The 19094-nt window shown below is 62.8% G+C and overlaps 10 non-coding genes across 10 annotated transcripts; all 10 read left to right on the top strand.

Moving 5' to 3' along the window:
- The first annotated feature begins 2358 nt into the window (after window positions 1-2358).
- On the top strand, window positions 2359-2477 carry LOC147002188 (5S ribosomal RNA). The gene has a single exon (XR_015048891.1). It is a non-coding gene; the product is annotated as a 5S ribosomal RNA (ribosomal RNA).
- A 1563-nt stretch (window positions 2478-4040) lies between these two features.
- On the top strand, window positions 4041-4159 carry LOC147002189 (5S ribosomal RNA). The gene has a single exon (XR_015048848.1). It is a non-coding gene; the product is annotated as a 5S ribosomal RNA (ribosomal RNA).
- Window positions 4160-5720: 1561 nt separating this feature from the next.
- On the top strand, window positions 5721-5839 carry LOC147002190 (5S ribosomal RNA). The gene has a single exon (XR_015048849.1). It is a non-coding gene; the product is annotated as a 5S ribosomal RNA (ribosomal RNA).
- Window positions 5840-7392: 1553 nt separating this feature from the next.
- LOC147002191 (5S ribosomal RNA) lies at window positions 7393-7511 on the top strand. The gene has a single exon (XR_015048850.1). It is a non-coding gene; the product is annotated as a 5S ribosomal RNA (ribosomal RNA).
- Window positions 7512-9070: 1559 nt separating this feature from the next.
- Window positions 9071-9189, top strand: LOC147002192 (5S ribosomal RNA). The gene has a single exon (XR_015048851.1). It is a non-coding gene; the product is annotated as a 5S ribosomal RNA (ribosomal RNA).
- Window positions 9190-10740: 1551 nt separating this feature from the next.
- On the top strand, window positions 10741-10859 carry LOC147002193 (5S ribosomal RNA). The gene has a single exon (XR_015048892.1). It is a non-coding gene; the product is annotated as a 5S ribosomal RNA (ribosomal RNA).
- A 1563-nt stretch (window positions 10860-12422) lies between these two features.
- LOC147002194 (5S ribosomal RNA) lies at window positions 12423-12541 on the top strand. The gene has a single exon (XR_015048852.1). It is a non-coding gene; the product is annotated as a 5S ribosomal RNA (ribosomal RNA).
- A 1561-nt stretch (window positions 12542-14102) lies between these two features.
- LOC147002195 (5S ribosomal RNA) lies at window positions 14103-14221 on the top strand. The gene has a single exon (XR_015048853.1). It is a non-coding gene; the product is annotated as a 5S ribosomal RNA (ribosomal RNA).
- A 1553-nt stretch (window positions 14222-15774) lies between these two features.
- On the top strand, window positions 15775-15893 carry LOC147002196 (5S ribosomal RNA). Its single transcript, XR_015048854.1, has one exon. It is a non-coding gene; the product is annotated as a 5S ribosomal RNA (ribosomal RNA).
- Window positions 15894-17452: 1559 nt separating this feature from the next.
- LOC147002197 (5S ribosomal RNA) lies at window positions 17453-17571 on the top strand. The gene has a single exon (XR_015048855.1). It is a non-coding gene; the product is annotated as a 5S ribosomal RNA (ribosomal RNA).
- The last annotated feature ends 1523 nt before the right edge of the window (window positions 17572-19094 follow it).

Below are 19094 nucleotides of genomic sequence, written 5' to 3' on the forward strand. Positions count from 1 at the left end.
AGGCCCACCTGGTCTACATAGCAAATTAGAGGTCAGCCAGGCAACTCAGGACCTTTGGAAGAGCAGCCATCTGACTTGCTTTTTGGTCTTGATGTTTCATCAGAGCAATAGAAACTCTAAGCCAGTGGCTGGAGAGATGGCTCAGTGGTTAGGAGTACTGACTTGTTCTTCCAGAGGTCCTGAGTTCAAGTCCCAGCAACCACATGGTAACTCACAACCATCTGGTGTGGGCATCAGATGCTGTCTTCTGGTGTGTCTGAAGACAGTGACAGTATACCCACATACATGAAATAAATAAGTAAATGTTTAAAAAAAAGAGAGAGAGAGAAATATTTTTTTTTTGCCTCCACCTAGGTGCTGGGAATTGAACCCAGGTCCTCTGGAAGGGCAGCTAGTACACTTAACAGTTGAACCAGCTCTGTAGACCTCAGCCGGTTTTCTTATACTACCCAAGTCACCTGCACAGATATTGGCACAGATCAGAGTGGACTGGGCCCTCCCACGTCAATATTAATCAGACTTACTTACAGGCTGATGTTTTTCTTTGTATTTGTTCTGTTCTGTTTTGTTTTTGAGACAGGGTTTCCTCTGTGTAATCCTGGCTGTCTTGGAACTACAACTTGTTTTGTGGAAGAGGCAGGTCTTGAACTCAGAGACCCACCTGCCTCTGCCTCCCAGATGCTGTGATTAAAGTCGTGCGGCGCAACAGCCTTCAAAGCTGATCTTATGGGGGCATTTTCTCATTAAGATTCCTCCTTCCTAGATGTGGTGGATATTGTGGGTCTGGGGTCACTCACAGATTCACCATGCCCATGAGTCAATTTTAATGAGTCCTTATTAAATACTGCCACTGGATACTCATGGAACTGCAACTGAGCGTTCCCAAAATGCAGCATCCAGTCATACCAGTCTGAGGCTTATAAAGTGAAAAACCCGCAAGATTACATGCATTCTGTCTACCGGTAGGCAAGGCGTAAATTTAACATATGTGTCTTTAATTGTCCCTGAGCAGAATGAGCAAGTTTGATTATGAAAGCAGAAATAGCAGATAGTCATATGACAGATTCTTACCTTAATAGAAGAGCAATTTTTAAAAGATCAGTCGGTCTACGAACACTACTCACTGTCTAGGAAAAAAGGGAGTGGGGTGGGGAGTGGGTTGATAGTGAGCTGTTAGCCTGTAAAAGCTGGGGGTGTACATGTTAGAGGCAGTTTTTTTGTTTTGTTTTGTTTTGTTTTGTTTTTTTACTTTTGGTCTCGAAAGGATAGTAAGGGAAAATGTGATGCTTACCATGACACTTGTGAAAGAAAGTAGGTCTCATCAACTCACTGGGGGCTGCATTATTAGGGGGTGTGGTCCTGTTAGAGTGAATGTAGCCCTGTTGGAATGACTGTGGCACTGTTAGAGTGGGAGTGGCTCTCTGAGAGTGACTGTGGGAATACAGAATCTGCATATAAGTGATTCACTATTGGGATATCATTGTGGCAAGGCCACTGGAAATAACTTTCAGACTAGGACAGAATATGTGGTAAACTTGGCAATTGTGTGCCTGTGGCAGGGTGGAGTGTGCTGGTGCTCTAGAGGGAGGACACCTGAAGTGCAGTGCGTGCCTCTTGGGCTAGCCTGTGCCGCTGGGTGTGGCTGTGCGTGTCTCAGTGTCCCAGGTGGGCTGGGATGCCATCCATCCATCCATCCATCCATCCATCCATCCATCCATCCACCCACAGTGGGTTTACTTCCCTTGCGTGCCCGGGCTGAGGGGCCCAGTCCTGGGCACAGACAGGGACGGTGGGTGGGTAGGTGGGTGGACCAGTCGGCGAGGTGGGGCGGAACGTCCGAGGTCCAGGGTGGGTCAGGATTTGAGAAGCTGGGAGGGACCTCGGGTGGGTGGAAGGGGAAGTCCCGGGTGGGTGAGGGCGCTGTTGCACGAAGCCCGTGGAACCGTCCAGGAGGGGAGGGAGGGGAGAAGAAGCGAGGAGGGGAGATGTGTGTGCGGCCAAGGCTGGCACTCACTGGCTGGGCCCGTGGTGCCTCCAGGGCAGGCAGAGAGGGCCTGGTGGGGGCTCTGGGGGAGGTTGTGGGCAGCGTGAGGCAGGCAGCGGGAAGCGAGGAGGCACCGTGGGCTGGGGCGTGTCGTGTGGGTGGGGCTCGGGCCGGGCGTGTCGTGTGGTGTCATGTCGTGTCGGTGTGTGGTGTGTGTCTGTGGGCTGTGCGCTGGGCTCTGGTCTCAGGGCTCGTGTGAGCTCGTCGTCTTCGTGGGGCGTCGGGCGTCGGGCATCGGGCGTCGGGCGGGCAAGTGAGCGAAGGAGCGAGCGCGCGCAGCAGGCTCTTGGGGCTTGTCGGCGCCACCCGCCCTCGTCTACGGCCATACCACCCTGAACGCGCCCGATCTCGTCTGATCTCGGAAGCTAAGCAGGGTCGGGCCTGGTTAGTACTTGGATGGGAGACCGCCTGGGAATACCGGGTGCTGTAGGCTTTTTGGACTCCCCTCTGTCTCTCTCTCCCTTTTGGCCACGGACACGGCCGCCCGGCGACCCAGGCTCAGGCCAGGCCCATCCACACCCCACACCCCACACCCCCGAAGGAGCCCACCCTCGTCCTCTCACAGGAGGCTCCCGGAGCCCTAAGGCAGGGCACACCGTGCTGGCCACCCCAGCACCACCCTGCTGAGCTAGCTAGCTAGCTAGCAAGGGCACACGGGACACGGGACACCGGATGGGAGAGCCTCTCTCCATTTGCACCGAGCCCAGGCTGGCCTGAACACTCCACCCTCATCCAACACTGCACTTGCCTCCCACCTTGTGTGAGTGGTAGTGTGTTTGTGTGTGTGTCTGTGTGCGAGAGAGTTGTATGTGTTTTGCCCCTCCTGACTTCTGATAATTCACCTGGGTCCCAGTGTGTGGGTCTGTGTGTGTGTGTCTGTGTGTAAGCTGAGGACCGACCCTCCGTGCTTGCTTGCTCAATCAGCCAGTACACACGTGTGTGTGTGTGTGTGTGTGTGTGTGTGTGTGTGTGTTTGCCTGAGGGTAGGGGCAGGTGGGCCAGACTGCGAGTGTGTGAGTGGTGTGAGTGTGTGTTTCCCGTGCGTGGGCGTGTCTGCGTGTGTCTGTGTGCTGCCTGCTCCGTCTAGCCAGCCGGTCCTCCTTTTTTGTCCGGGTGCACAAGCCGCAGTGCCCTGACACGTGTCTGCTTCCGTGGGCCCATGGGTGGGTAGGGGGCACGTTTGTGTGCCTGTCCGGGTGTGGTGTGTGCTTGCGCTCTGGAGGCAGTGCACGGGCAGTGCAGTGCGTGCCTCTTGGGCTAGCCTGTGCCGCTGGGTGTGGCTGTGCGTGTCCCAGTGTCCCAGGTGGGCTGGGATGCCATCCATCCATCCATCCATCCATCCATCCATCCATCCATCCATTCACAGTGGGTTTACTTCCCTTGCGTGCCCGGGCTGAGGGGCCCAGTCCTGGGCACAGACAGGGACGGTGGGTGGGTAGGTGGGTGGACCAGTCGGCGAGGTGGGGCGGAACGTCCGAGGTCCAGGGTGGGTCAGGATTTGAGAAGCTGGGAGGGACCTCGGGTGGGTGGAAGGGGAAGTCCCGGGTGGGTGAGGGCGCTGTTGCACGAAGCCCGTGGAACCGTCCAGGAGGGGAGGGAGGGGAGAAGAAGCGAGGAGGGGAGATGTGTGTGCGGCCAAGGCTGGCACTCACTGGCTGGGCCAGTGGTGCCTCGAGGGCAGGCAGAGTGGGGCTGGTGGGGGCTCTGGGGGAGGTTGTGGGCAGCGTGAGGCAGGCAGCGGGAAGCGAGGAGGCACCGTGGGCTGGGGCGTGTCGTGTGGGTGGGGCTCGGGCCGGGCGTGTCGTGTCATGTCGTGTCGTGTCGGTGTGTGGTGTGTGTCTGTGGGCTGTGCGCTGGGCTCTGGTCTCAGGGCTCGTGTGAGCTCGTCGTCGTCGTGGGGCGTCGGGCGTCGGGCATCGGGCGTCGGGCGGGCGAGTGAGCGAAGGAGCGAGCGCGCGCAGCAGGCTCTTGGGGCTTGTCGGCGCCACCCGCCCTCGTCTATGGCCATACCACCCTGAACGCGCCCGATCTCGTCTGATCTCGGAAGCTAAGCAGGGTCGGGCCTGGTTAGTACTTGGATGGGAGACCGCCTGGGAATACCGGGTGCTGTAGGCTTTTTGGACTCCCCTCTGTCTCTCTCTCCCTTTTGGCCACGGACACGGCCGCCCGGCGACCCAGGCTCAGGCCAGGCCCATCCACACCCCACACCCCACACCCCCCAAGGAGCCCACCCTCGTCCTCTCACAGGAGGCTCCCGGAGCCCTAAGGCAGGGCACACCGTGCTGGCCACCCCAGCACCACCCTGCTGAGCTAGCTAGCTAGCTAGCAAGGGCACACGGGACACGGGACACCGGATGGGAGAGCCTCTCTCCATTTGCACCGAGCCCAGGCTGGCCTGAACACTCCACCCTCATCCAACACCGCACTTGCCTCCCACCTTGTGTGAGTGGTAGTGTGTTTGTGTGTGTGTCTGTGTGCGAGAGAGTTGTATGTGTTTTGCCCCTCCTGACTTCTGATAATTCACCTGGGTCCCAGTGTGTGGGTCTGTGTGTGTGTCTGTGTGTAAGCTGAGGACCGACCCTCCGTGCTTGCTTGCTCAATCAGCCAGTACACACGTGTGTGTGTGTGTGTGTGTGTGTGTGTGTGTGTGTGTTTGCCTGAGGGTAGGGGCAGGTGGGCCAGACTGCGAGTGTGTGAGTGGTGTGAGTGTGTGTTTCCCGTGCGTGGGCGTGTCTGCGTGTGTCTGTGTGCTGCCTGCTCCGTCTAGCCAGCCGGTCCTCCTTTTTTGTCCGGGTGCACAAGCCGCAGTGCCCTGACACGTGTCTGCTTCCGTGGGCCCATGGGTGGGTAGGGGGCACGTTTGTGTGCCTGTCCGGGTGTGGTGTGTGCTTGCGCTCTGGAGGCAGTGCACGGGCAGTGCAGTGCGTGCCTCTTGGGCTAGCCTGTGCCGCTGGGTGTGGCTGTGCGTGTCCCAGTGTCCCAGGTGGGCTGGGATGCCATCCATCCATCCATCCATCCATCCATCCATCCATCCATCCATCCATCCACAGTGGGTTTACTTCCCTTGCGTGCCCGGGCTGAGGGGCCCAGTCCTGGGCACAGGGACGGTGGGTGGGTAGGTGGGTGGACCAGTCGGCGAGGTGGGGCGGAACGTCCGAGGTCCAGGGTGGGTCAGGATTTGAGAAGCTGGGAGGGACCTCGGGTGGGTGGAAGGGGAAGTCCCGGGTGGGTGAGGGCGCTGCTGCACGAAGCCCGTGGGACCGTCCAGGAGGGGAGGGAGGGGAGAAGAAGCGAGGAGGGGAGATGTGTGTGCGGCCAAGGCTGGCACTCACTGGCTGGGCCCGTGGTGCCTCGAGGGCAGGCAGAGGGGGGCTGGTGGGGGCTCTGGGGGAGGTTGTGGGCAGCGTGAGGCAGGCAGCGGGAAGCGAGGAGGCACCGTGGGCTGGGGCGTGTCGTGTGGGTGGGGCTCGGGCCGGGCGTGTCGTGTCATGTCGTGTCGTGTCGGTGTGTGGTGTGTGTCTGTGGGCTGTGCGCTGGGCTCTGGTCTCAGGGCTCGTGTGAGCTCGTCGTCGTCGTGGGGCGTCGGGCGTCGGGCATCGGGCGTCGGGCGGGCGAGTGAGCGAAGGAGCGAGCGTGCGCAGCAGGCTCTTGGGGCTTGTCGGCGCCACCCGCCCTCGTCTATGGCCATACCACCCTGAACGCGCCCGATCTCGTCTGATCTCGGAAGCTAAGCAGGGTCGGGCCTGGTTAGTACTTGGATGGGAGACCGCCTGGGAATACCGGGTGCTGTAGGCTTTTTGGACTCCCCTCTGTCTCTCTCTCCCTTTTGGCCACGGACACGGCCGCCCGGCGACCCAGGCTCAGGCCAGGCCCATCCACACCCCACACCCCACACCCCCGAAGGAGCCCACCCTCGTCCTCTCACAGGAGGCTCCCGGAGCCCTAAGGCAGGGCACACCGTGCTGGCCACCCCAGCACCACCCTGCTGAGCTAGCTAGCTAGCTAGCAAGGGCACACGGGACACGGGACACCGGATGGGAGAGCCTCTCTCCATTTGCACCGAGCCCAGGCTGGCCTGAACACTCCACCCTCATCCAACACTGCACTTGCCTCCCACCTTGTGTGAGTGGTAGTGTGTTTGTGTGTGTGTCTGTGTGCGAGAGAGTTGTATGTGTTTTGCCCCTCCTGACTTCTGATAATTCACCTGGGTCCCAGTGTGTGGGTCTGTGTGTGTGTCTGTGTGTAAGCTGAGGACCGACCCTCCGTGCTTGCTTGCTCAATCAGCCAGTACACACGTGTGTGTGTGTGTGTGTGTGTGTGTTTGCCTGAGGGTAGGGGCAGGTGGGCCAGACTGCGAGTGTGTGAGTGGTGTGAGTGTGTGTTTCCCGTGCGTGGGCGTGTCTGCGTGTGTCTGTGTGCTGCCTGCTCCGTCTAGCCAGCCGGTCCTCCTTTTTTGTCCGGGTGCACAAGCCGCAGTGCCCTGACACGTGTCTGCTTCCATGGGCCCATGGGTGGGTAGGGGGCACGTTTGTGTGCCTGTCCGGGTGTGGTGTGTGCTTGCGCTCTGGAGGCAGTGCACGGGCAGTGCAGTGCGTGCCTCTTGGGCTAGCCTGTGCCGCTGGGTGTGGCTGTGCGTGTCCCAGTGTCCCAGGTGGGCTGGGATGTCATCCATCCATCCATCCATCCATCCATCCATCCATCCATCCATCCATCCACAGTGGGTTTACTTCCCTTGCGTGCCCGGGCTGAGGGGCCCATTCCTGGGCACAGACAGGGACGGTGGGTGGGTAGGTGGGTGGACCAGTCGGCGAGGTGGGGCGGAACGTCCGAGGTCCAGGGTGGGTCAGGATTTGAGAAGCTGGGAGGGACCTCGGGTGGGTGGAAGGGGAAGTCCCGGGTGGGTGAGGGCGCTGTTGCACGAAGCCCGTGGAACCGTCCAGGAGGGGAGGGAGGGGAGAAGAAGCGAGGAGGGGAGATGTGTGTGCGGCCAAGGCTGGCACTCACTGGCTGGGCCAGTGGTGCCTCGAGGGCAGGCAGAGTGGGGCTGGTGGGGGCTCTGGGGGAGGTTGTGGGCAGCGTGAGGCAGGCAGCGGGAAGCGAGGAGGCACCGTGGGCTGGGGCGTGTCGTGTGGGTGGGGCTCGGGCCGGGCGTGTCGTGTGGTGTCATGTCGTGTCGGTGTGTGGTGTGTGTCTGTGGGCTGTGCGCTGGGCTCTGGTCTCAGGGCTCGTGTGAGCTCGTCGTCTTCGTGGGGCGTCGGGCGTCGGGCATCGGGCGTCGGGCGGGCAAGTGAGCGAAGGAGCGAGCGTGCGCAGCAGGCTCTTGGGGCTTGTGGGCGCCACCCGCCCTCGTCTATGGCCATACCACCCTGAACGCGCCCGATCTCGTCTGATCTCGGAAGCTAAGCAGGGTCGGGCCTGGTTAGTACTTGGATGGGAGACCGCCTGGGAATACCGGGTGCTGTAGGCTTTTTGGACTCCCCTCTGTCTCTCTCTCCCTTTTGGCCACGGACACGGCCGCCCGGCGACCCAGGCTCAGGCCAGGCCCATCCACACCCCACACCCCACACCCCCGAAGGAGCCCACCCTCGTCCTCTCACAGGAGGCTCCCGGAGCCCTAAGGCAGGGCACACCGTGCTGGCCACCCCAGCACCACCCTGCTGAGCTAGCTAGCTAGCTAGCAAGGGCACACGGGACACGGGACACCGGATGGGAGAGCCTCTCTCCATTTGCACCGAGCCCAGGCTGGCCTGAACACTCCACCCTCATCCAACACTGCACTTGCCTCCCACCTTGTGTGAGTGGTAGTGTGTTTGTGTGTGTGTCTGTGTGCGAGAGAGTTGTATGTGTTTTGCCCCTCCTGACTTCTGATAATTCACCTGGGTCCCAGTGTGTGGGTCTGTGTGTGTGTCTGTGTGTAAGCTGAGGACCGACCCTCCGTGCTTGCTTGCTCAATCAGCCAGTACACACGTGTGTGTGTGTGTGTGTGTGTGTGTGTGTGTTTGCCTGAGGGTAGGGGCAGGTGGGCCAGACTGCGAGTGTGTGAGTGGTGTGAGTGTGTGTTTCCCGTGCGTGGGCGTGTCTGCGTGTGTCTGTGTGCTGCCTGCTCCGTCTAGCCAGCCGGTCCTCCTTTTTTGTCCGGGTGCACAAGCCGCAGTGCCCTGACACGTGTCTGCTTCCGTGGGCCCATGGGTGGGTAGGGGGCACGTTTGTGTGCCTGTCCGGGTGTGGTGTGTGCTTGCGCTCTGGAGGCAGTGCACGGGCAGTGCAGTGCGTGCCTCTTGGGCTAGCCTGTGCCGCTGGGTGTGGCTGTGCGTGTCCCAGTGTCCCAGGTGGGCTGGGATGCCATCCATCCATCCATCCATCCATCCATCCATCCATCCATCCATCCATCCACAGTGGGTTTACTTCCCTTGCGTGCCCGGGCTGAGGGGCCCAGTCCTGGGCACAGACAGGGACGGTGGGTGGGTAGGTGGGTGGACCAGTCGGCGAGGTGGGGCGGAACGTCCGAGGTCCAGGGTGGGTCAGGATTTGAGAAGCTGGGAGGGACCTCGGGTGGGTGGAAGGGGAAGTCCCGGGTGGGTGAGGGCGCTGTTGCACGAAGCCCGTGGAACCGTCCAGGAGGGGAGGGAGGGGAGAAGAAGCGAGGAGGGGAGATGTGTGTGCGGCCAAGGCTGGCACTCACTGGCTGGGCCAGTGGTGCCTCGAGGGCAGGCAGAGGGGGGCTGGTGGGGGCTCTGGGGGAGGTTGTGGGCAGCGTGAGGCAGGCAGCGGGAAGCGAGGAGGCACCGTGGGCTGGGGCGTGTCGTGTGGGTGGGGCTCGGGCCGGGCGTGTCGTGTCATGTCGTGTCGTGTCGGTGTGTGGTGTGTGTCTGTGGGCTGTGCGCTGGGCTCTGGTCTCAGGGCTCGTGTGAGCTCGTCGTCGTCGTGGGGCGTCGGGCGTCGGGCATCGGGCGTCGGGCGGGCGAGTGAGCGAAGGAGCGAGCGTGCGCAGCAGGCTCTTGGGGCTTGTCGGCGCCACCCGCCCTCGTCTATGGCCATACCACCCTGAACGCGCCCGATCTCGTCTGATCTCGGAAGCTAAGCAGGGTCGGGCCTGGTTAGTACTTGGATGGGAGACCGCCTGGGAATACCGGGTGCTGTAGGCTTTTTGGACTCCCCTCTGTCTCTCTCTCCCTTTTGGCCACGGACACGGCCGCCCGGCGACCCAGGCTCAGGCCAGGCCCATCCACACCCCACACCCCACACCCCCGAAGGAGCCCACCCTCGTCCTCTCACAGGAGGCTCCCGGAGCCCTAAGGCAGGGCACACCGTGCTGGCCACCCCAGCACCACCCTGCTGAGCTAGCTAGCTAGCTAGCAAGGGCACACGGGACACGGGACACCGGATGGGAGAGCCTCTCTCCATTTGCACCGAGCCCAGGCTGGCCTGAACACTCCACCCTCATCCAACACTGCACTTGCCTCCCACCTTGTGTGAGTGGTAGTGTGTTTGTGTGTGTGTCTGTGTGCGAGAGAGTTGTATGTGTTTTGCCCCTCCTGACTTCTGATAATTCACCTGGGTCCCAGTGTGTGGGTCTGTGTGTGTGTCTGTGTGTAAGCTGAGGACCGACCCTCCGTGCTTGCTTGCTCAATCAGCCAGTACACACGTGTGTGTGTGTGTGTGTGTGTGTTTGCCTGAGGGTAGGGGCAGGTGGGCCAGACTGCGAGTGTGTGAGTGGTGTGAGTGTGTGTTTCCCGTGCGTGGGCGTGTCTGCGTGTGTCTGTGTGCTGCCTGCTCCGTCTAGCCAGCCGGTCCTCCTTTTTTGTCCGGGTGCACAAGCCGCAGTGCCCTGACACGTGTCTGCTTCCATGGGCCCATGGGTGGGTAGGGGGCACGTTTGTGTGCCTGTCCGGGTGTGGTGTGTGCTTGCGCTCTGGAGGCAGTGCACGGGCAGTGCAGTGCGTGCCTCTTGGGCTAGCCTGTGCCGCTGGGTGTGGCTGTGCGTGTCCCAGTGTCCCAGGTGGGCTGGGATGTCATCCATCCATCCATCCATCCATCCATCCATCCATCCATCCATCCATCCACAGTGGGTTTACTTCCCTTGCGTGCCCGGGCTGAGGGGCCCATTCCTGGGCACAGACAGGGACGGTGGGTGGGTAGGTGGGTGGACCAGTCGGCGAGGTGGGGCGGAACGTCCGAGGTCCAGGGTGGGTCAGGATTTGAGAAGCTGGGAGGGACCTCGGGTGGGTGGAAGGGGAAGTCCCGGGTGGGTGAGGGCGCTGTTGCACGAAGCCCGTGGAACCGTCCAGGAGGGGAGGGAGGGGAGAAGAAGCGAGGAGGGGAGATGTGTGTGCGGCCAAGGCTGGCACTCACTGGCTGGGCCAGTGGTGCCTCGAGGGCAGGCAGAGTGGGGCTGGTGGGGGCTCTGGGGGAGGTTGTGGGCAGCGTGAGGCAGGCAGCGGGAAGCGAGGAGGCACCGTGGGCTGGGGCGTGTCGTGTGGGTGGGGCTCGGGCCGGGCGTGTCGTGTGGTGTCATGTCGTGTCGGTGTGTGGTGTGTGTCTGTGGGCTGTGCGCTGGGCTCTGGTCTCAGGGCTCGTGTGAGCTCGTCGTCTTCGTGGGGCGTCGGGCGTCGGGCATCGGGCGTCGGGCGGGCAAGTGAGCGAAGGAGCGAGCGCGCGCAGCAGGCTCTTGGGGCTTGTCGGCGCCACCCGCCCTCGTCTACGGCCATACCACCCTGAACGCGCCCGATCTCGTCTGATCTCGGAAGCTAAGCAGGGTCGGGCCTGGTTAGTACTTGGATGGGAGACCGCCTGGGAATACCGGGTGCTGTAGGCTTTTTGGACTCCCCTCTGTCTCTCTCTCCCTTTTGGCCACGGACACGGCCGCCCGGCGACCCAGGCTCAGGCCAGGCCCATCCACACCCCACACCCCACACCCCCGAAGGAGCCCACCCTCGTCCTCTCACAGGAGGCTCCCGGAGCCCTAAGGCAGGGCACACCGTGCTGGCCACCCCAGCACCACCCTGCTGAGCTAGCTAGCTAGCTAGCAAGGGCACACGGGACACGGGACACCGGATGGGAGAGCCTCTCTCCATTTGCACCGAGCCCAGGCTGGCCTGAACACTCCACCCTCATCCAACACTGCACTTGCCTCCCACCTTGTGTGAGTGGTAGTGTGTTTGTGTGTGTGTCTGTGTGCGAGAGAGTTGTATGTGTTTTGCCCCTCCTGACTTCTGATAATTCACCTGGGTCCCAGTGTGTGGGTCTGTGTGTGTGTGTCTGTGTGTAAGCTGAGGACCGACCCTCCGTGCTTGCTTGCTCAATCAGCCAGTACACACGTGTGTGTGTGTGTGTGTGTGTGTGTGTGTGTGTGTGTTTGCCTGAGGGTAGGGGCAGGTGGGCCAGACTGCGAGTGTGTGAGTGGTGTGAGTGTGTGTTTCCCGTGCGTGGGCGTGTCTGCGTGTGTCTGTGTGCTGCCTGCTCCGTCTAGCCAGCCGGTCCTCCTTTTTTGTCCGGGTGCACAAGCCGCAGTGCCCTGACACGTGTCTGCTTCCGTGGGCCCATGGGTGGGTAGGGGGCACGTTTGTGTGCCTGTCCGGGTGTGGTGTGTGCTTGCGCTCTGGAGGCAGTGCACGGGCAGTGCAGTGCGTGCCTCTTGGGCTAGCCTGTGCCGCTGGGTGTGGCTGTGCGTGTCCCAGTGTCCCAGGTGGGCTGGGATGCCATCCATCCATCCATCCATCCATCCATCCATCCATCCATCCATTCACAGTGGGTTTACTTCCCTTGCGTGCCCGGGCTGAGGGGCCCAGTCCTGGGCACAGACAGGGACGGTGGGTGGGTAGGTGGGTGGACCAGTCGGCGAGGTGGGGCGGAACGTCCGAGGTCCAGGGTGGGTCAGGATTTGAGAAGCTGGGAGGGACCTCGGGTGGGTGGAAGGGGAAGTCCCGGGTGGGTGAGGGCGCTGTTGCACGAAGCCCGTGGAACCGTCCAGGAGGGGAGGGAGGGGAGAAGAAGCGAGGAGGGGAGATGTGTGTGCGGCCAAGGCTGGCACTCACTGGCTGGGCCAGTGGTGCCTCGAGGGCAGGCAGAGTGGGGCTGGTGGGGGCTCTGGGGGAGGTTGTGGGCAGCGTGAGGCAGGCAGCGGGAAGCGAGGAGGCACCGTGGGCTGGGGCGTGTCGTGTGGGTGGGGCTCGGGCCGGGCGTGTCGTGTCATGTCGTGTCGTGTCGGTGTGTGGTGTGTGTCTGTGGGCTGTGCGCTGGGCTCTGGTCTCAGGGCTCGTGTGAGCTCGTCGTCGTCGTGGGGCGTCGGGCGTCGGGCATCGGGCGTCGGGCGGGCGAGTGAGCGAAGGAGCGAGCGCGCGCAGCAGGCTCTTGGGGCTTGTCGGCGCCACCCGCCCTCGTCTATGGCCATACCACCCTGAACGCGCCCGATCTCGTCTGATCTCGGAAGCTAAGCAGGGTCGGGCCTGGTTAGTACTTGGATGGGAGACCGCCTGGGAATACCGGGTGCTGTAGGCTTTTTGGACTCCCCTCTGTCTCTCTCTCCCTTTTGGCCACGGACACGGCCGCCCGGCGACCCAGGCTCAGGCCAGGCCCATCCACACCCCACACCCCACACCCCCCAAGGAGCCCACCCTCGTCCTCTCACAGGAGGCTCCCGGAGCCCTAAGGCAGGGCACACCGTGCTGGCCACCCCAGCACCACCCTGCTGAGCTAGCTAGCTAGCTAGCAAGGGCACACGGGACACGGGACACCGGATGGGAGAGCCTCTCTCCATTTGCACCGAGCCCAGGCTGGCCTGAACACTCCACCCTCATCCAACACCGCACTTGCCTCCCACCTTGTGTGAGTGGTAGTGTGTTTGTGTGTGTGTCTGTGTGCGAGAGAGTTGTATGTGTTTTGCCCCTCCTGACTTCTGATAATTCACCTGGGTCCCAGTGTGTGGGTCTGTGTGTGTGTCTGTGTGTAAGCTGAGGACCGACCCTCCGTGCTTGCTTGCTCAATCAGCCAGTACACACGTGTGTGTGTGTGTGTGTGTGTGTGTGTGTGTGTGTGTTTGCCTGAGGGTAGGGGCAGGTGGGCCAGACTGCGAGTGTGTGAGTGGTGTGAGTGTGTGTTTCCCGTGCGTGGGCGTGTCTGCGTGTGTCTGTGTGCTGCCTGCTCCGTCTAGCCAGCCGGTCCTCCTTTTTTGTCCGGGTGCACAAGCCGCAGTGCCCTGACACGTGTCTGCTTCCGTGGGCCCATGGGTGGGTAGGGGGCACGTTTGTGTGCCTGTCCGGGTGTGGTGTGTGCTTGCGCTCTGGAGGCAGTGCACGGGCAGTGCAGTGCGTGCCTCTTGGGCTAGCCTGTGCCGCTGGGTGTGGCTGTGCGTGTCCCAGTGTCCCAGGTGGGCTGGGATGCCATCCATCCATCCATCCATCCATCCATCCATCCATCCATCCATCCATCCACAGTGGGTTTACTTCCCTTGCGTGCCCGGGCTGAGGGGCCCAGTCCTGGGCACAGGGACGGTGGGTGGGTAGGTGGGTGGACCAGTCGGCGAGGTGGGGCGGAACGTCCGAGGTCCAGGGTGGGTCAGGATTTGAGAAGCTGGGAGGGACCTCGGGTGGGTGGAAGGGGAAGTCCCGGGTGGGTGAGGGCGCTGCTGCACGAAGCCCGTGGGACCGTCCAGGAGGGGAGGGAGGGGAGAAGAAGCGAGGAGGGGAGATGTGTGTGCGGCCAAGGCTGGCACTCACTGGCTGGGCCCGTGGTGCCTCGAGGGCAGGCAGAGGGGGGCTGGTGGGGGCTCTGGGGGAGGTTGTGGGCAGCGTGAGGCAGGCAGCGGGAAGCGAGGAGGCACCGTGGGCTGGGGCGTGTCGTGTGGGTGGGGCTCGGGCCGGGCGTGTCGTGTCATGTCGTGTCGTGTCGGTGTGTGGTGTGTGTCTGTGGGCTGTGCGCTGGGCTCTGGTCTCAGGGCTCGTGTGAGCTCGTCGTCGTCGTGGGGCGTCGGGCGTCGGGCATCGGGCGTCGGGCGGGCGAGTGAGCGAAGGAGCGAGCGTGCGCAGCAGGCTCTTGGGGCTTGTCGGCGCCACCCGCCCTCGTCTATGGCCATACCACCCTGAACGCGCCCGATCTCGTCTGATCTCGGAAGCTAAGCAGGGTCGGGCCTGGTTAGTACTTGGATGGGAGACCGCCTGGGAATACCGGGTGCTGTAGGCTTTTTGGACTCCCCTCTGTCTCTCTCTCCCTTTTGGCCACGGACACGGCCGCCCGGCGACCCAGGCTCAGGCCAGGCCCATCCACACCCCACACCCCACACCCCCGAAGGAGCCCACCCTCGTCCTCTCACAGGAGGCTCCCGGAGCCCTAAGGCAGGGCACACCGTGCTGGCCACCCCAGCACCACCCTGCTGAGCTAGCTAGCTAGCTAGCAAGGGCACACGGGACACGGGACACCGGATGGGAGAGCCTCTCTCCATTTGCACCGAGCCCAGGCTGGCCTGAACACTCCACCCTCATCCAACACTGCACTTGCCTCCCACCTTGTGTGAGTGGTAGTGTGTTTGTGTGTGTGTCTGTGTGCGAGAGAGTTGTATGTGTTTTGCCCCTCCTGACTTCTGATAATTCACCTGGGTCCCAGTGTGTGGGTCTGTGTGTGTGTCTGTGTGTAAGCTGAGGACCGACCCTCCGTGCTTGCTTGCTCAATCAGCCAGTACACACGTGTGTGTGTGTGTGTGTGTGTGTGTTTGCCTGAGGGTAGGGGCAGGTGGGCCAGACTGCGAGTGTGTGAGTGGTGTGAGTGTGTGTTTCCCGTGCGTGGGCGTGTCTGCGTGTGTCTGTGTGCTGCCTGCTCCGTCTAGCCAGCCGGTCCTCCTTTTTTGTCCGGGTGCACAAGCCGCAGTGCCCTGACACGTGTCTGCTTCCATGGGCCCATGGGTGGGTAGGGGGCACGTTTGTGTGCCTGTCCGGGTGTGGTGTGTGCTTGCGCTCTGGAGGCAGTGCACGGGCAGTGCAGTGCGTGCCTCTTGGGCTAGCCTGTGCCGCTGGGTGTGGCTGTGCGTGTCCCAGTGTCCCAGGTGGGCTGGGATGTCATCCATCCATCCATCCATCCATCCATCCATCCATCCATCCATCCATCCACAGTGGGTTTACTTCCCTTGCGTGCCCGGGCTGAGGGGCCCATTCCTGGGCACAGACAGGGACGGTGGGTGGGTAGGTGGGTGGACCAGTCGGCGAGGTGGGGCGGAACGTCCGAGGTCCAGGGTGGGTCAGGATTTGAGAAGCTGGGAGGGACCTCGGGTGGGTGGAAGGGGAAGTCCCGGGTGGGTGAGGGCGCTGTTGCACGAAGCCCGTGGAACCGTCCAGGAGGGGAGGGAGGGGAGAAGAAGCGAGGAGGGGAGATGTGTGTGCGGCCAAGGCTGGCACTCACTGGCTGGGCCAGTGGTGCCTCGAGGGCAGGCAGAGTGGGGCTGGTGGGGGCTCTGGGGGAGGTTGTGGGCAGCGTGAGGCAGGCAGCGGGAAGCGAGGAGGCACCGTGGGCTGGGGCGTGTCGTGTGGGTGGGGCTCGGGCCGGGCGTGTCGTGTGGTGTCATGTCGTGTCGGTGTGTGGTGTGTGTCTGTGGGCTGTGCGCTGGGCTCTGGTCTCAGGGCTCGTGTGAGCTCGTCGTCTTCGTGGGGCGTCGGGCGTCGGGCATCGGGCGTCGGGCGGGCAAGTGAGCGAAGGAGCGAGCGTGCGCAGCAGGCTCTTGGGGCTTGTGGGCGCCACCCGCCCTCGTCTATGGCCATACCACCCTGAACGCGCCCGATCTCGTCTGATCTCGGAAGCTAAGCAGGGTCGGGCCTGGTTAGTACTTGGATGGGAGACCGCCTGGGAATACCGGGTGCTGTAGGCTTTTTGGACTCCCCTCTGTCTCTCTCTCCCTTTTGGCCACGGACACGGCCGCCCGGCGACCCAGGCTCAGGCCAGGCCCATCCACACCCCACACCCCACACCCCCGAAGGAGCCCACCCTCGTCCTCTCACAGGAGGCTCCCGGAGCCCTAAGGCAGGGCACACCGTGCTGGCCACCCCAGCACCACCCTGCTGAGCTAGCTAGCTAGCTAGCAAGGGCACACGGGACACGGGACACCGGATGGGAGAGCCTCTCTCCATTTGCACCGAGCCCAGGCTGGCCTGAACACTCCACCCTCATCCAACACTGCACTTGCCTCCCACCTTGTGTGAGTGGTAGTGTGTTTGTGTGTGTGTCTGTGTGCGAGAGAGTTGTATGTGTTTTGCCCCTCCTGACTTCTGATAATTCACCTGGGTCCCAGTGTGTGGGTCTGTGTGTGTGTCTGTGTGTAAGCTGAGGACCGACCCTCCGTGCTTGCTTGCTCAATCAGCCAGTACACACGTGTGTGTGTGTGTGTGTGTGTGTGTGTGTGTTTGCCTGAGGGTAGGGGCAGGTGGGCCAGACTGCGAGTGTGTGAGTGGTGTGAGTGTGTGTTTCCCGTGCGTGGGCGTGTCTGCGTGTGTCTGTGTGCTGCCTGCTCCGTCTAGCCAGCCGGTCCTCCTTTTTTGTCCGGGTGCACAAGCCGCAGTGCCCTGACACGTGTCTGCTTCCGTGGGCCCATGGGTGGGTAGGGGGCACGTTTGTGTGCCTGTCCGGGTGTGGTGTGTGCTTGCGCTCTGGAGGCAGTGCACGGGCAGTGCAGTGCGTGCCTCTTGGGCTAGCCTGTGCCGCTGGGTGTGGCTGTGCGTGTCCCAGTGTCCCAGGTGGGCTGGGATGCCATCCATCCATCCATCCATCCATCCATCCATCCATCCATCCATCCATCCACAGTGGGTTTACTTCCCTTGCGTGCCCGGGCTGAGGGGCCCAGTCCTGGGCACAGACAGGGACGGTGGGTGGGTAGGTGGGTGGACCAGTCGGCGAGGTGGGGCGGAACGTCCGAGGTCCAGGGTGGGTCAGGATTTGAGAAGCTGGGAGGGACCTCGGGTGGGTGGAAGGGGAAGTCCCGGGTGGGTGAGGGCGCTGTTGCACGAAGCCCGTGGAACCGTCCAGGAGGGGAGGGAGGGGAGAAGAAGCGAGGAGGGGAGATGTGTGTGCGGCCAAGGCTGGCACTCACTGGCTGGGCCAGTGGTGCCTCGAGGGCAGGCAGAGGGGGGCTGGTGGGGGCTCTGGGGGAGGTTGTGGGCAGCGTGAGGCAGGCAGCGGGAAGCGAGGAGGCACCGTGGGCTGGGGCGTGTCGTGTGGGTGGGGCTCGGGCCGGGCGTGTCGTGTCATGTCGTGTCGTGTCGGTGTGTGGTGTGTGTCTGTGGGCTGTGCGCTGGGCTCTGGTCTCAGGGCTCGTGTGAGCTCGTCGTCGTCGTGGGGCGTCGGGCGTCGGGCATCGGGCGTCGGGCGGGCGAGTGAGCGAAGGAGCGAGCGTGCGCAGCAGGCTCTTGGGGCTTGTCGGCGCCACCCGCCCTCGTCTATGGCCATACCACCCTGAACGCGCCCGATCTCGTCTGATCTCGGAAGCTAAGCAGGGTCGGGCCTGGTTAGTACTTGGATGGGAGACCGCCTGGGAATACCGGGTGCTGTAGGCTTTTTGGACTCCCCTCTGTCTCTCTCTCCCTTTTGGCCACGGACACGGCCGCCCGGCGACCCAGGCTCAGGCCAGGCCCATCCACACCCCACACCCCACACCCCCGAAGGAGCCCACCCTCGTCCTCTCACAGGAGGCTCCCGGAGCCCTAAGGCAGGGCACACCGTGCTGGCCACCCCAGCACCACCCTGCTGAGCTAGCTAGCTAGCTAGCAAGGGCACACGGGACACGGGACACCGGATGGGAGAGCCTCTCTCCATTTGCACCGAGCCCAGGCTGGCCTGAACACTCCACCCTCATCCAACACTGCACTTGCCTCCCACCTTGTGTGAGTGGTAGTGTGTTTGTGTGTGTGTCTGTGTGCGAGAGAGTTGTATGTGTTTTGCCCCTCCTGACTTCTGATAATTCACCTGGGTCCCAGTGTGTGGGTCTGTGTGTGTGTCTGTGTGTAAGCTGAGGACCGACCCTCCGTGCTTGCTTGCTCAATCAGCCAGTACACACGTGTGTGTGTGTGTGTGTGTGTGTTTGCCTGAGGGTAGGGGCAGGTGGGCCAGACTGCGAGTGTGTGAGTGGTGTGAGTGTGTGTTTCCCGTGCGTGGGCGTGTCTGCGTGTGTCTGTGTGCTGCCTGCTCCGTCTAGCCAGCCGGTCCTCCTTTTTTGTCCGGGTGCACAAGCCGCAGTGCCCTGACACGTGTCTGCTTCCATGGGCCCATGGGTGGGTAGGGGGCACGTTTGTGTGCCTGTCCGGGTGTGGTGTGTGCTTGCGCTCTGGAGGCAGTGCACGGGCAGTGCAGTGCGTGCCTCTTGGGCTAGCCTGTGCCGCTGGGTGTGGCTGTGCGTGTCCCAGTGTCCCAGGTGGGCTGGGATGTCATCCATCCATCCATCCATCCATCCATCCATCCATCCATCCATCCATCCACAGTGGGTTTACTTCCCTTGCGTGCCCGGGCTGAGGGGCCCATTCCTGGGCACAGACAGGGACGGTGGGTGGGTAGGTGGGTGGACCAGTCGGCGAGGTGGGGCGGAACGTCCGAGGTCCAGGGTGGGTCAGGATTTGAGAAGCTGGGAGGGACCTCGGGTGGGTGGAAGGGGAAGTCCCGGGTGGGTGAGGGCGCTGTTGCACGAAGCCCGTGGAACCGTCCAGGAGGGGAGGGAGGGGAGAAGAAGCGAGGAGGGGAGATGTGTGTGCGGCCAAGGCTGGCACTCACTGGCTGGGCCAGTGGTGCCTCGAGGGCAGGCAGAGTGGGGCTGGTGGGGGCTCTGGGGGAGGTTGTGGGCAGCGTGAGGCAGGCAGCGGGAAGCGAGGAGGCACCGTGGGCTGGGGCGTGTCGTGTGGGTGGGGCTCGGGCCGGGCGTGTCGTGTGGTGTCATGTCGTGTCGGTGTGTGGTGTGTGTCTGTGGGCTGTGCGCTGGGCTCTGGTCTCAGGGCTCGTGTGAGCTCGTCGTCGTCGTGGGGCGTCGGGCGTCGGGCATCGGGCGTCGGGCGGGCGAGTGAGCGAAGGAGCGAGCGTGCGCAGCAGGCTC

This window comes from Mus caroli, unplaced genomic scaffold, assembly GCF_978045245.1.
Source record: "Mus caroli unplaced genomic scaffold, Mus_caroli_1 scaffold_10, whole genome shotgun sequence".
NCBI classification, from domain to species: domain Eukaryota; kingdom Metazoa; phylum Chordata; class Mammalia; order Rodentia; family Muridae; genus Mus; species Mus caroli.